Source organism: Elephas maximus, chromosome 9 (genome assembly GCF_024166365.1).
Source record: "Elephas maximus indicus isolate mEleMax1 chromosome 9, mEleMax1 primary haplotype, whole genome shotgun sequence".
In the NCBI taxonomy this organism is placed as follows: Eukaryota; Metazoa; Chordata; class Mammalia; order Proboscidea; family Elephantidae; genus Elephas; species Elephas maximus.
In genome coordinates, this window is record NC_064827.1 from 84,556,137 (window position 1) to 84,569,415 (window position 13,279).

A 13,279-nucleotide genomic window follows, 5' to 3' on the forward strand; every position below is an offset into this window, starting at 1 on the left:
GAATGAGCAGACACCATCCATCACCAGGAGGCTCCTGAAGCGAAAGGCTCTCTGGGTTCCTGGCACAACTCAGGTGAAGCATCTTCACAGACATGAACTTGTCTTTGGTGCTCCCAAGAGTTGAAGAGAGGGTTCCAAAGGGGAGTTTTGCTTCCCCCACAATGAGTCGATTCCAACTCACTGCCCCATAGGGTTTCCAAGGCTATAGATATTTACGGAAGCAGACTGCCACATCTTTCTCCCTCTGATTGGCTGGTAGGCTGTAACTGCCAACCTTTCCATTCACAGCCTAGCACTTAACCACTGTGCCACCAGGGCTCCTCCCCTACAACAGGTGTCGGTTCTAATCAGAGAGCACAAAACCAGCCACTGGCAAATGTGGTGGAGTGTTAGTTCCCTGGATGGTGCAAACAATTACTAGCTGAAAGGTTGGCAGTTCGAACCCCTCCAGAGACACTTCATAAGGCAGGCCTGGGAATCTGCTTCCGAAAGGTCAAAGCCTTGAAAATCCTATGGAGTAGTTCTATTCTGCGCACACGGGGTCGCCATGAGTTGGAATTAACTCAATGGCAACTGATAACGACAGTAACTAGTTTCCTCACACTGCCGCAACAAAATACCACAGACTGGGTTGCTTTTAATACAGGAATTTATTGCCTTACAGTTCCGGAGGCTAGGAGGCTGAACTCAGGGGCATGCTCACTCTGAAGGCTTTAGGCGAAGGTCCTTGCTTATCCCTTCCAGCTTCCAGTGGAAGCCATGGGTGTTTCTTGGCTTGCAGCACCCGCAGTATCACTTGGTGTTCTTCCTTCTGTGTCTGTCTTTGTGTCTGGTCTCCTCTTTTTAGGACACCAGTCAGACAGGATTAGGATACTCCCCACTCCAGTATGACCTCATGCCAGCCTAACCGATAACATCTTCAAAGACCTTATTTCCGAATAGGGTAACATTCACAGGTAGAGGGATTAGGACTGCAACATATCTTTTGTGGAGGACGTAATTCAATCCATAAAAGATGGGCTCACAGCCAATTTGGCATGTGGGTATGAGACCCACATGATTGCTCCTCTCTCAGCCCCCTTCCAGCAGCACTTGCATATAAGCCCCCATCCTCAGGAAGAAAAGGTGGGGGTGGTCAGAAGGGAGTTGTACAGAGAAATCTGTAGACATCTTTCCTCAACTCTGTGCACGGACCTGTTGCTTAGATATTTCTATTGTGGTACTCTCACAAAACCATCAATTTTAAAGAAAAAAAGTTTATTTGAACAAATGAAAATTCTGGTTGATTTGTTTAAAAAACCTGTTTATAGCCACAGTCTTCACAACTCTAAATAACTTCCTTAATAAAAAAAAAAAAAGTTTACTATAGATAGGTGACTTAATTTTCCTAAGAAATCTTGACACTTTCTGTAAGCCCACTCACTCACTTGCTACAAAACACCTTCTGGTAATTATATTGTGGCTATTTTTTTCTGTCCTTCCACCCCACCTCACACCCCCCACCGCTGAATTGCATCCCATTCCTTGAGCCTGACACTGCTCACAGTTAAGTGGTAGAAAGGAGCCTTTTGGATATCACTCAAGGCTGCACTGCAGAAGACACTCTTAGAATATAAGGTATCTAAGTTGTGGTAGCGAGGGGCCAGTTAACCAGTTGCCACTGATTCATCCCCGACTCATTGCAACCCTATAGGACAGAGTAGCACTGCCCCATAGGGTTCCCAAGGCTGTAATTTTTAAGGAAGCAAACTGCCACATCTTTCTCCCATGGGGCAGCTGGTGGGTTCCAACTGCCTACCTTTTAGTTAACAGCTGAGTGCTTACCCACTGTGCCTCCGGGGTTCCTACTAGTGAGGGACGGTGGTGGTTTAATGGTAGAATTCTCCCCTTCCAGGAAGGAAATCCAGGTTCTATGCCCAGTCAGTGCACCTTTGATAATGCTCTGAACCACAAATGGTCCAATCCCCAACTGATCATGGAGATGGTGTGACTGGTCAACGTTTTGTTCTGTTGTGAGTGGTTTGTGGGTGTTTTTTTTGGGCTGTGAGTTGGGGGCTGACTTGATAGGAGCTAACAGCAACAAGATGTGCTAGCAGGATAAGGTTTGCAGTGTGAGATGTCAGATTGCTTCCCCTACTCCAACATTTTATTGTGAAAAATTGGAAGAATTTTACAGTGAACATCTGAGTACCAACCATTCTTCCGTTAATGTTTTATCATGCCTGCTTTATCACTTATCTATCCATCTCTCTTTCCTTCTATCCATCCAGTCAGACTGGTTTTTAAATATCCCATGCAGAGTTCTGACCACAGGGATATGCTCTCTGCTCGCCTTCCCCATTCTTCCTCAGGATTTGAAGGACCCCCCCGCCCTCCTCTTACCACCAGCAGAATCAGCTAGAGAAGAGCAAGGCTCACAGACCATTCCAAAATCCATTATCATAAGAGGAAGTGGAAATTTGGGGTGAAGGAGAAGAGGTTAAAAGTAACAAGGGTCAGTGAGGAAGGGGAGAAGATGAGAAAGGGCAGATTCTAAGGGGTGCTGAAGGGTTAGCAAGTGGGGCAATCTGAAAATACCAGTATGTGGCCCTGGGCAAGCAGAGGCATTGTTATGGATTGAATTGTGTCCCCTAAAATATGTGTTGGAATCCTAACCCCTCTACCTGTGGATGTAATCCTGTTTGAAAATAGGGTTTTCTCTGTTATGTTAAGTAGATCACACCTGAGTTGGATGGGTTCTAAATCTAATCACTTCTGAGTTATAAAATGAGCAGATGAGACACAGAGATCTCGGGGTGAGGGATGAGGGAAGGTGAGGGTTGGTAGACACCAGGTAAGGGCCAAGGAACACAGAAATGCCTGGAGCTACCAACAAGGAACGAATCTACAAGACCAGGACCCTGATTTGAGCTTTTAGTCTCCAGAATTGTGAGAAAATAAATTTCTGTTCCTTAAAGCCAACCACTTGAGTATTTGTTACAGCAGCACTAGGTGACTAAGACAAGTATGTTAACTAAAAGGAGGAACTCCGCTTGGATTTTCCACTGCCTCGCAGCCTATATGGGTTGAATTTTATTGTTCAGCCTGAATTAAATAACTGATAGAACATTTTTTGAGGGTCTGTGCATGTGTGTTTGCCGGCTACAAGACAGGCCCCCTTTTCCCTCTTGAACCAACAGCGGATACCTGGATTCCTCTAGTGTGGAAGATGGAGGGAAAAGTACCTGTGGGGTCACTGTCCCTCTGCCCAGTGTAAGGTGAGCAGGGGAGGATTATCCAATAGGCAAGGTAAGCATGGTCCTTACCTTGCTTAACAGATCATCTGTAGCGGACAATTTCACATGGGTGACCCCCATTGCCATCGAGTCAATTCCGACTCATAGTGGCCCTATAGGGCAGAGTAGAACTGCCCCCATAAAGTTTTCAAGGAGTGGCTGGTGGCTTCGAACTGCTGACCTTTTGGTTAGCAGCTGAATGCTTAACCACGGTACCACCAGAGCTCCTCACTTAGGCAAAACCCATATGAAACAGTTCACTACAGACTAGTAAGTAAGCACAAGTAAGCCCGTGCTTACCTTTCTTGTTGGGTCATCCACCCCCATCAGAGACTATAAATTTGAAAAGAGGTTTTGGTTCTGTAGGAAGGTGCTGTGAGGTTGGGAGAAAGACCGATGCCAGCCATACCTAAAAGCAAAATCTTCGATGTGGTGAAAAACTGTGCAAGCACCATGCTTACCTTGCCTATTGGATAATCCACTCCTGAAGGCGAGCTATATGGATGGGCTGTGTGGGACCCCAGATTTGGAGATGCTGAATGAGAAGATGAAGCCTGGCAAACCTGTAAAAGCAGAACAGAACTACGAACCCAAGGAAGAAGGATGCCCCGACCCCTGGGCTTTGTGGGAAGCAACCATCTCCTGCTCTTTTGGAGTAGTCTTCTTCATTTCCCCTTCCAGTGGTAGGAAAATAGTAAAAAGCAGTAGACCTGGGCTCAGTGGGTAATTTGTGAATGTAAATCTTCCAGAGTGGGTAACTCCTTCTCTGCTCCACTGGGCAAAGATCATTCTGGACATTTCCTCCCAGGCTACTTCCCTCCAATGAGGCCAGTTTTATCTCAGAAATTCATTGTCTTTTTGTTAATCCAAGTGTTTTCTTAACCCTACTCCTCTGCTTATCAGCTGTGATTAGGCTTGTCTTCTTTTTTTTTTTTTTAACTTTATGTTTTGAGATAGTTGAGATTCATATAAGTTTCTCATTTACTCAGTTTCTCCCAAGGGTGACGTCTTGCATAACTACAGTGCAAGATCAAAATCAAGAAAATCAACATTGATCTACCTTATTCTTCAGATTTTACCAGTTTTCTATGGACTCATTTGTGTATGTGCATGTGTGTGTGTGTGTGCGTATCCCTGGGTGGCACAAACGTTTGCACTTGACTACGAACCTAAAGGTTGGTGGTTCGAATCCATCCAGTAGCACCATAGAAGAAAGACCTAGTGATCTACTTCAGTAAAGATAATAGCCAAGAAAATCCCATGGAGCAATTCTACTCTGTAACACGTGGGGTCACCATGAGTCAGAATCGACTCGATGGTAACAGGTTTGGTTTGGTGTGTATGTGTTTTGTTCTATTCCATTTTGTCAGGTACATAGATTCATGTGACCACCACCACAGTCAAGATGCAGAGTAGTTCCATCACTTCAAGGATCTCACCATTTGCCCTTTTGTAACTGCAACCAATCCTTAACAACCCCAGTCCCTGGCTTCTGGCAACCACTAATCTTTTCCCCATTTCTATGCCTTTGTCCGTTCAAGATTGTTTCTTATATAAATGGAATCATGCAGTATGTAACCTTTCGGCATTGGCATTTTTCACTCAGCATAATTCCCAGAAGACTTATCCAAGTTGTTGTGGGTGTCAATAGTTAGTTGCTATTTATTGCTGAGTCGTATTCTGTGGTATGGATGTACCACGGTTTGTTTAACCTTTCACCTGGAGAAGGAAATCTGGACTGTTTCCAGCTTTTGGCTATAAATAAAGCTGCTATGCACATTCATGGAGCCCTGGTTAAGATCCTGGCTGCCAACCTAAAGGTCAGCAGTTTGAATCCACCAGCTGCCCCTTGGAAACCCTATGGGGCAGTTCCACTCTGTCCTACAGGGTTGCTATGAGTCAGAATTGACTTGATGGTGGCACTGGGTATACACATTCATGTAAAGATTTTTGTGTGAACATACGTTTTCATTCCTGTGGGATAAATACCCAGGAATGCAATTGCTGGGTTATATGGTAGTTGCATGTTTAATTTTGTCAGAAACCACCAAACTGTTTTCCGGAATGGCTGTACCATTTTATATTTCCACCAGCAATGTATGAATTATCCAGTTTGTCTACATCCTCACCAGCATTTGGCATTGTCATATTTTTTATTTTCACTACTCTGACTGTTGTGTAGTGATATCTCATTATGGTTTTAATTTGTTTCCCTGATGGCTAGTCAGACATTTTTCATGTGCTTGTTTACCATTTGTATACCTCCTTTGGTTAAATGTCTCTTCATGTCTTTTGCCCATGTTCTAATTGGATTGTTTTTTGTTGCTGTTTTTTACTGTTGAATTTTGAAAGTTCTTTATATATTCTAGATACTAGTCCTTTGTTGAATACATAGTTTGCAATTATTTTCTCACAGTTTGTAGCTTGTCTTTTCTTCCTCTTAACAGGGTTTTTGCAGAGCAAAAGTTTTTCATTTTGATGAGATCCACTTTTCAATTTTTGTTTTTATAGATTGTACCTTTGTTGTCAAGATTAATAACACTTTGCTTTGCCCTAGATCCTGAAGGCTTTTTGCTATGTTTTTTTTCCCATAAGAGTTACAGTTTTACATATAACATTGAAATCTTTGGTCCATTTTGAGTTAATTTTTACATAAGGTCTGAGGTTTAGGTTATTTATTTATTTGTCTATGTTCCTGTGGAAATCCAATTGCTCCAGCACCATTTGCTGAAAACGTTCTTTTTATTTATGCATTTTTCACTCAAAAATGGAAAAAAGAAGGAGAATGAGAGAGAATTTAATGCCATAATGATTGGGTAGGAGGGAAGCATTGATGAGTTGTTAAAAACTGAGGGACCTGTGCATGATCTCTTTTCAAGGGATGAAAGACTGTGGAAAAAGAATGGAGGAAATGGATCCCCATGCTTTCTACAGCGTGAAGCAGAGTTGGGTTATCTGTAGTGTCCAGGAGTGAGGAGGGTGAGGGCAAAAAGGGTGGCTTCCAGGTGGGTGTTTGGGTAAATCGTATACAGTTGATGATTAGAACTTGGGGAAGACACCAGTTCCCTCCAGGTTTACTTGCCTCACAGGCTACAGTGGTGGCAACAACGATGGCAGGGTGGCCTTCACTTCCCCAGGGCATGACCAAACTTGGTGTCTCCGAGGGGAGGAATTCCAGGCCTCCCTCTAACACTCATCTCACCGCCTTTGCCCCTCTTCAGCTTCTTTGTGACGTTGGAATGAAACTACTTGAGTTCTCAAGAGACCTTCCACGGGAGACACAAACGCTTTGCATACCAGCTCTCGGTTCCCTGCCACGTAACTGTCTCAAACATTTTCAATGATATTTCTGGAATGGAAAAACCAAACATTGTATGGCTTCTTTGGCAAGGCAAGGTGATTGCTCTCCAGCCTGTTTTCAGAACATAAGCACTCTGGATGCTTCTTTTCAACAGGCATTTCAAATTTAAGAAGAACGAGTTTCATCGGAAAGAACCGTTCTGACGCAGTTAATTCTCTATGTGTCTCATTAGTGGTTGTAATGGAACTTGGAGCGGACTGAAATCAAGCAACTTGGCACTTATATGAAAGAAGCAAGTAATAGGATGGGCATGTGGCCCACTTTGAGGAGATTTTTTTTGTGAAACAAAAGCAAAAAACCTCATTAATTAATTGCCTCTGGGGTTACCCAGAGGGAGCTATTAACACAAAGAGGAGAGGAAGGGACTATCTAGCTGGGGATGTTTTATTTTCTGCCTTCTCCTCATGTCGTATGTGGTGGCACAACTTTTCTTAATGATCCTTACACACGTTGTAGTGGGTTAACTGGGGGTCTCCAAAAGGATTGGCCTGGTCTGGGTCACACATCCAACACTATGGTAGAATGCCAAGGGGCAGCGCCTGTGTGGTAGAGACTGCTGGCTGCTCCCCAAAATCCACGTTCTCTGCTTATTCTAGGGCGCTCGGCTAGAGTGCTTTCCCAGCCTCCCTTGCAGACAGGCATGGTCATGTGACTGCGTTCTAGTCAATGGAATGTGAGCAGATATGATGCGGCCACTTCCAGGCCTGACCCATCAAAACCCCCTATATGCTCCTACGTGTCCCTTCTCTCTTCTGGTTGTCTGGAAGGGAGGTAACCCTCAGGGCAACCTTGGGAGCCTCATATTGAATATGGCAGTGACTCCACTAGTCCAGGACCCTGAATGACTGCAGGGAGGAGTGTCGCCCTACTCATCTGTTTGTCAGACCACTACTATTATGTGAACAAGAAATAAACTTTTGTTACGCTTGAGCCATTATAATTTATGGGTTTTTTTGTTTCCACAGTTAGTATACCCTAAGAAATATGTTACCAAAAGAGGCATGAGTGTAAAAATGCTTTCTGGGCCACCAAAAACAATACTAACCACATTGACTGTATGAAGTAAATTTGGTTATGCTGTGATAGCAAACAAGTCCCAAATCTCAGTGGCTTAAAACAACAAAGGTTTATCTCTCACTCGTGCCATCTGTTTACTGTGGGTTGCCTGGGAGGGGCCCTGCTTTAAACTCTTCCTCACTCAGGGACCCAGACTGAGAGAGGCTCCATCTTCGTGCTTCCACGATTGTCAAGGCAGGAAATAGGGCACGGTGACTGATTCATTGGCGTTTAAAGCATCAGCCCCAAATCACAGGCCAAATGAAGTCACGTGACCATTCTCAATTTCCGGAAGGTGGGAAAGTGTGGTCCACCTTGTCCCCAGAAGGAGAACTGAGCATGTTTGGCGAAGAGTAAACTGACTTCTGAAGGAAATGGTAGAAGAGACTGGATATTGGCTGTTTTTGGGGGAGAGGAAACAGGGGAAAGGGATGAGATGAAGACTTTTTATTGGTTCTCTTTTTGTACTCAGGTCCCCGGGTGGCACAAATTGTTTATACTCATCTACTAGCTGAAAGATTGGCAGTTTGAGCCCACCTGGAGGTGCCACAGAAGAAAGGCCTGGCGATCTGCTTCTATAAAGATTATAGAGCACAGTTCTTCTCTGTAACACACCGGGTCACCATGAGTTGGAATGGACTTGATGGCAGTGGGTTTGGTTTTCCTTAAATTTTGAACCATGCAAAAGTATTTTTTATTCAGAAATAAATAAAAGCTAAAAACAATAAATGAAATGTTAGGGACTGGCTGAAATGGTGTGTTAACAAGGGTCCTATTTCCAAGACTTGTCAGTCTCAGATGTGAATTTGGTTGTAAGTCCAGATCATGGGGGATACATCGCCAGCCTCCCTTTCTGCCACCTTGTGCACCCAGACCTTGGTCTCCTGCCCTGGGAGTGATGGGGTTTGCAGTTTTGCCCCCACAGCTGAATGAAGGCTGGGCTTGGAGACTGAGCTTTGGGATTCGAAGTTTCTGTATAGGGCTCTTGGGACTTGACCATCAGCTCCAGTCTTCACTAAACCAAAAATCCATCGTTGCCATGTTGGTTCTGATTCACAATGATCCCATGTGTTACAGAGTGGAGCTGCTCCACAGGGTTTTCTTGACTGTAATCTTTATGGAAGCAGATCACCAGGTCTTTCGTCTGTGGAGCTGCTCGGTGGGTTCGAACCATCAACCTTTAGATTAGTAGTCAAACTGATCGCACCACCCGGGGACCTTCAGTCTTCACTAACGCTTCCAAAATGTCAGAGAGCAGGGAATTCAAGTGCAAGCTTTGTTTTCTTACTGGGAAAGAAAGTCTATCGCTAAAGGCGACACTCCAGCATAACTCTTGGAAGACTGTCTTTCTCAAAACTTTTCTCTGGTATTTCTCATTCTAAGCATTTTTGGCCTTTTAGAGTGAAGGAACTTACTTCCTAGAAACCTTAAGATTCGGATGTTGGAGAGAGTTTACTTTAGAACCTGTAGTGCTCCAGGTTGTTCAACATATAAATCCCAAGGAGAATCATTGTTTTCTTTCTTTTTTTTATAACAGCTTTATTGGGATATAATTCACACACCATATAATTTACCCATTTAAAGTACACAGTTCAATGGTTTTTGTGTATTTGCAGAGTTATGTAACCATCATCACAACCTAATTTCAGATCATTTTCATCACACTAACAAGGAGCCTCGTACCCATGAATAGTCATTCCTCATTCCCTCCCCCCACTTTATTCCTATCCCCATCCGTCCAGCTTCAAAGACCAAGCCCTTTGCCGTCGCGTTGATTCCAACTTATAGCAACCCTGTAGGACAGAGTAGAACTCCCCATAGGGTTTCCAAGCAATGGATGGTAGATTCGAACTGCTGACCTTTTTCGATTAACAGCCAAGCTCTTAACCACTGTGCCACTAGGGCTCAAGGCAACCATTAATCTACTTTCTGTCTCTATATATTTCCCTATTCAGAATGTTTATATAAATGGAATCATTAAATATGTGGTCTGTCATGACCGTCTTTCTTTACTTAGCATAATGTTTTCAAGGTTCTGCAACAGGTTCAGGCTGCCTTCCAAGCAGCTCTGCCACTTGGGCCATATAATCCAGCTGATTGAACGGTGCTTGAAGTGTCAGTGGCAGATAGAGATGCTCTTTGGAGTCTTTGGCAGGCCCCTTCTGGTGAATCACAGTGCAGACCCTTAGGATTTTGGAGCAAAACCCTGCCATCCTTGGTAGATAACTACTCTCCTTTTCGGAAACACCTTTTGGCTATTACTAGGCCTTAGTAGAGGGTGAATGCTCAACCGTGGGCCACCAAGTCACCATGCAGCCCGAACTGCCCATCATGAACAGGGTGTTGTCTGACCCACAGAGCCATAAAGTTGGACGTGCACAGCAGCACTCCATCATTAAATGAAGGGGTATATACGAGATCAGACCCCAGCAGGGCCGGAAGATACCAGTAAGTTGTGTGAGGAAGTGGCCCAAATGCCCGTGGTCTCCACTTCTGTCACATAACCTTGCATTTCCCAGTCTGCACCTATGGCCTCATGGAGGAGTTCCTTACGATCAGTTGACTGAGGAAGACAACACTCGTGCCTAATTTACACATGGTTCTGCGGGATATGCAGGCACCATTCAAAAGTGAACAGCGGCAGCACTACAGGCCCTCTCTGGGATCTCCCTGAAGGACAGTGGCAAGGGGAAATCCTCCCAATGGGTGGAACTTCGAGCAGTACACCTGGTTGTTCACTTTGCTTGGAAGGAGAAATGGCCATATGTGCTATTGTATAGTGATTCATGGGCTGTGGCCAATGGTTTGGCTGGATGGTCAGGGACTTGGAAAGAACATGATTAGAAAATTGTGTCTCATGTGAGTGCTCATCAAAGGGTGACCTCAGTAGAGGAGGACGTTAACAATCAAGTGGATAGGATGATGAATTCTGTGAAAACCAGTCATCCGCTTTCCCTATCCACTCCCGTCATTGCTTAACGGGCTCATGAACAAAATGGCCATGGTGGCAGGGATGGAGTTTATGCATGGGCCCAGCAACACGGACTCACCAAGACTGACTTGGCTACAGCCTCTGCTGAGTAACCAATCTGCCAGGAGCAAAGTCCAACCCTGAGTCCCTGATAGGTACCATTCCTCGAGGTGATCAGTCAGTAACCTGGTGGCAGGTTAATTACATTGGACTGCTTCAATCATGGAAAGGGCATCGCTTTGTTCTTAGTGGAATAGACACTTACTCTGCATACGTGTTTGCCTTCTCTGCATGCAATGCTTCTGCCAAAACTACCATTTGTGAACTTACAGAATGCCTTATCCGCTGGCATGGTAGTCCACACAGCATCGCCTTGGATCAAGGGACTCACTTCACAGCAAATGAAGTGTGGCAATGGGCTCATGCTCATGGAATTCACTGGTCTTACCATGTTCCCCATCATCCTGAAGCAGCTGGTTTGATAGAATAATGGAATGGCCTTCTTAAGACACAATTACAGCCCCAGCTAGGTGGCAATACCTTGCAGGGGTGGGGCAATATTCTCCAGGAGGCAGTATATGGTCTAAACCAGCATCCAGTATACATGGTGTTGTTTCTCCCACAGCCAGTATTCATGGGTCCAGGAGTCAAGAGGTGAAAATGGGAGTGGCACCACTCACTGTTACCCCTGGTGAATCACTGGCAAAATTTTTACTTCCTATCCCCACAACCCTATGCTCTGCAGGTTTAGAGGTCTTAGTTCCAAAGGGAGGAATGCTCCCACCTGGAAACACATCACTTACTCCATTGAACTGGAAGTTAAGAATGCCACCTGGCTACTTCGGGCTCCTTTTGCCTCTGGATCAACAGGCAAAGAAGGGAGTTACCATATTGGCTGATGCGATTGATCCTGATTACCAAGAGGAAAGCGGATTGATATACAATGGAGGCAAAGAAGAGTATGTCTGGAATGTAGGAGATCCCGTAGGGCATCTCTTAGCGCTAGCATACCCTGTGACTGAAGTCAATGGAAAACTACAGCAACCCAATTCTGACATGACTACTAATGGCACAGACTCTTCTGGAATAAAAGTTTGGGTCACCCCACCAGGCAAAGAACCATGACCAGCTGAGGTGCTTGAGAAGAACAAAGGGAATACGGGATGGGTTGTGGAAGAAGGTAGCTCTAAATATCAGTTTGGCCACATGACCAGTTGCAGAAACGAGGATTGTAATTGCTATGAGTATTTCTTCCTTGCAGTATGTGTGCAATAAATATTTTTGTTTTCTCCACTTATAGAATATAAGATGTAAACAGGGCTAGTGCATTTTCGATTGTATGCATGTTAGTTGTATCGTGTTAGGTGCAAGAATGACTTTGTAATTGTCTTTATTTAGAGATTATGTATGGTTTACGGAGATGTGTGCAGGTGCCAAGTTGACAACGGGTAGATTGTGATCGTTAAGATTGTGTTTCAACTTGACTGGGGCATGATTCTCAATGGTTTGGCAGTTATGATGTAGTTTGGCAGTCGTATAATGGTGTAATCACTTCCATGATGAGATTTGATATAATGTGATCATCTCCATGATGGGATCTGCTGTGAGTAGCCAATCAGTTGAAGGGAAGTTTCCTTGAGGAAGTGATCTGTATCCAACATAGGTGGACTTTCTGCCAAGGCTCAGGGGCTTTTTCTCACTCTGGATTCTGCAGCAAGCCCCTGTTCGTCTGACCTCTAGTTCTTAGGATTTGAGCTAACAGCTTACCTGCCATCTTGCCTTCTGATCTTGGGATGATTCATCAGTCTCCGCAGCCTGTGAGCCAGAAGGAGCCTACAGTCTAACCCACAGACTTGGGACTTTCCAGCCTCTACAACCACATGAGCCATTTCCTTGATATAAATCTCTCTCTATATATTTATATGTTTTACTGGTTTTGCTTCTCTAGAGAACCCATTTTAAGACATCATGTGTCAATACTTCATTCTTTTTATAGTTGAATAACATTGCATTGTATGAACATATCACATTTTGTTTATCTATTCGTGAGCTGGTGGACATTTGAGTTGTTTCCACTTTTGGGCTATTGTGAATAACGCTGCTATGAACAATTCATTTACAAGTTTTTGTGTGGACATGTTTTCAGTTCTCTTGGGTATATTAGGAGCGGAATTGCTGGGTCTTATGGTAACTCTAAGTTTAACATTTTGAGGAACTGCCAGACTGTTTTCCAAAGCAGCTGTACCATTTTAAATTCCCATCAGCAATGCACGAGAGTTCCAATTTCTCCACATCTTTGCCAACACTTTTTGTCTGTTTTTTTTTTTTTTTTTACTTTCTTTCTTTTTTTTTTGACCAGCCATTCTAGTGGGTGTGAAGTGGTATCTCATTGTGGTTTTGATTTTCATTTCTCTAATGACTATTGATGTTGAACATATATTCATGTGCTTGTTGGCCATTTGTATAAGTTCTTAGGATAAATCCCTATTAAAACCCTTTTCCCATTTTTAAATTGGGTTGTCTTTTATATTGAGTTGAAAGAGTTTTTTTTATATATATCCTGGATATAAGTCTTTTGTCAGGTATATGATTTGCAAATATTTTTCCCATGCCTTA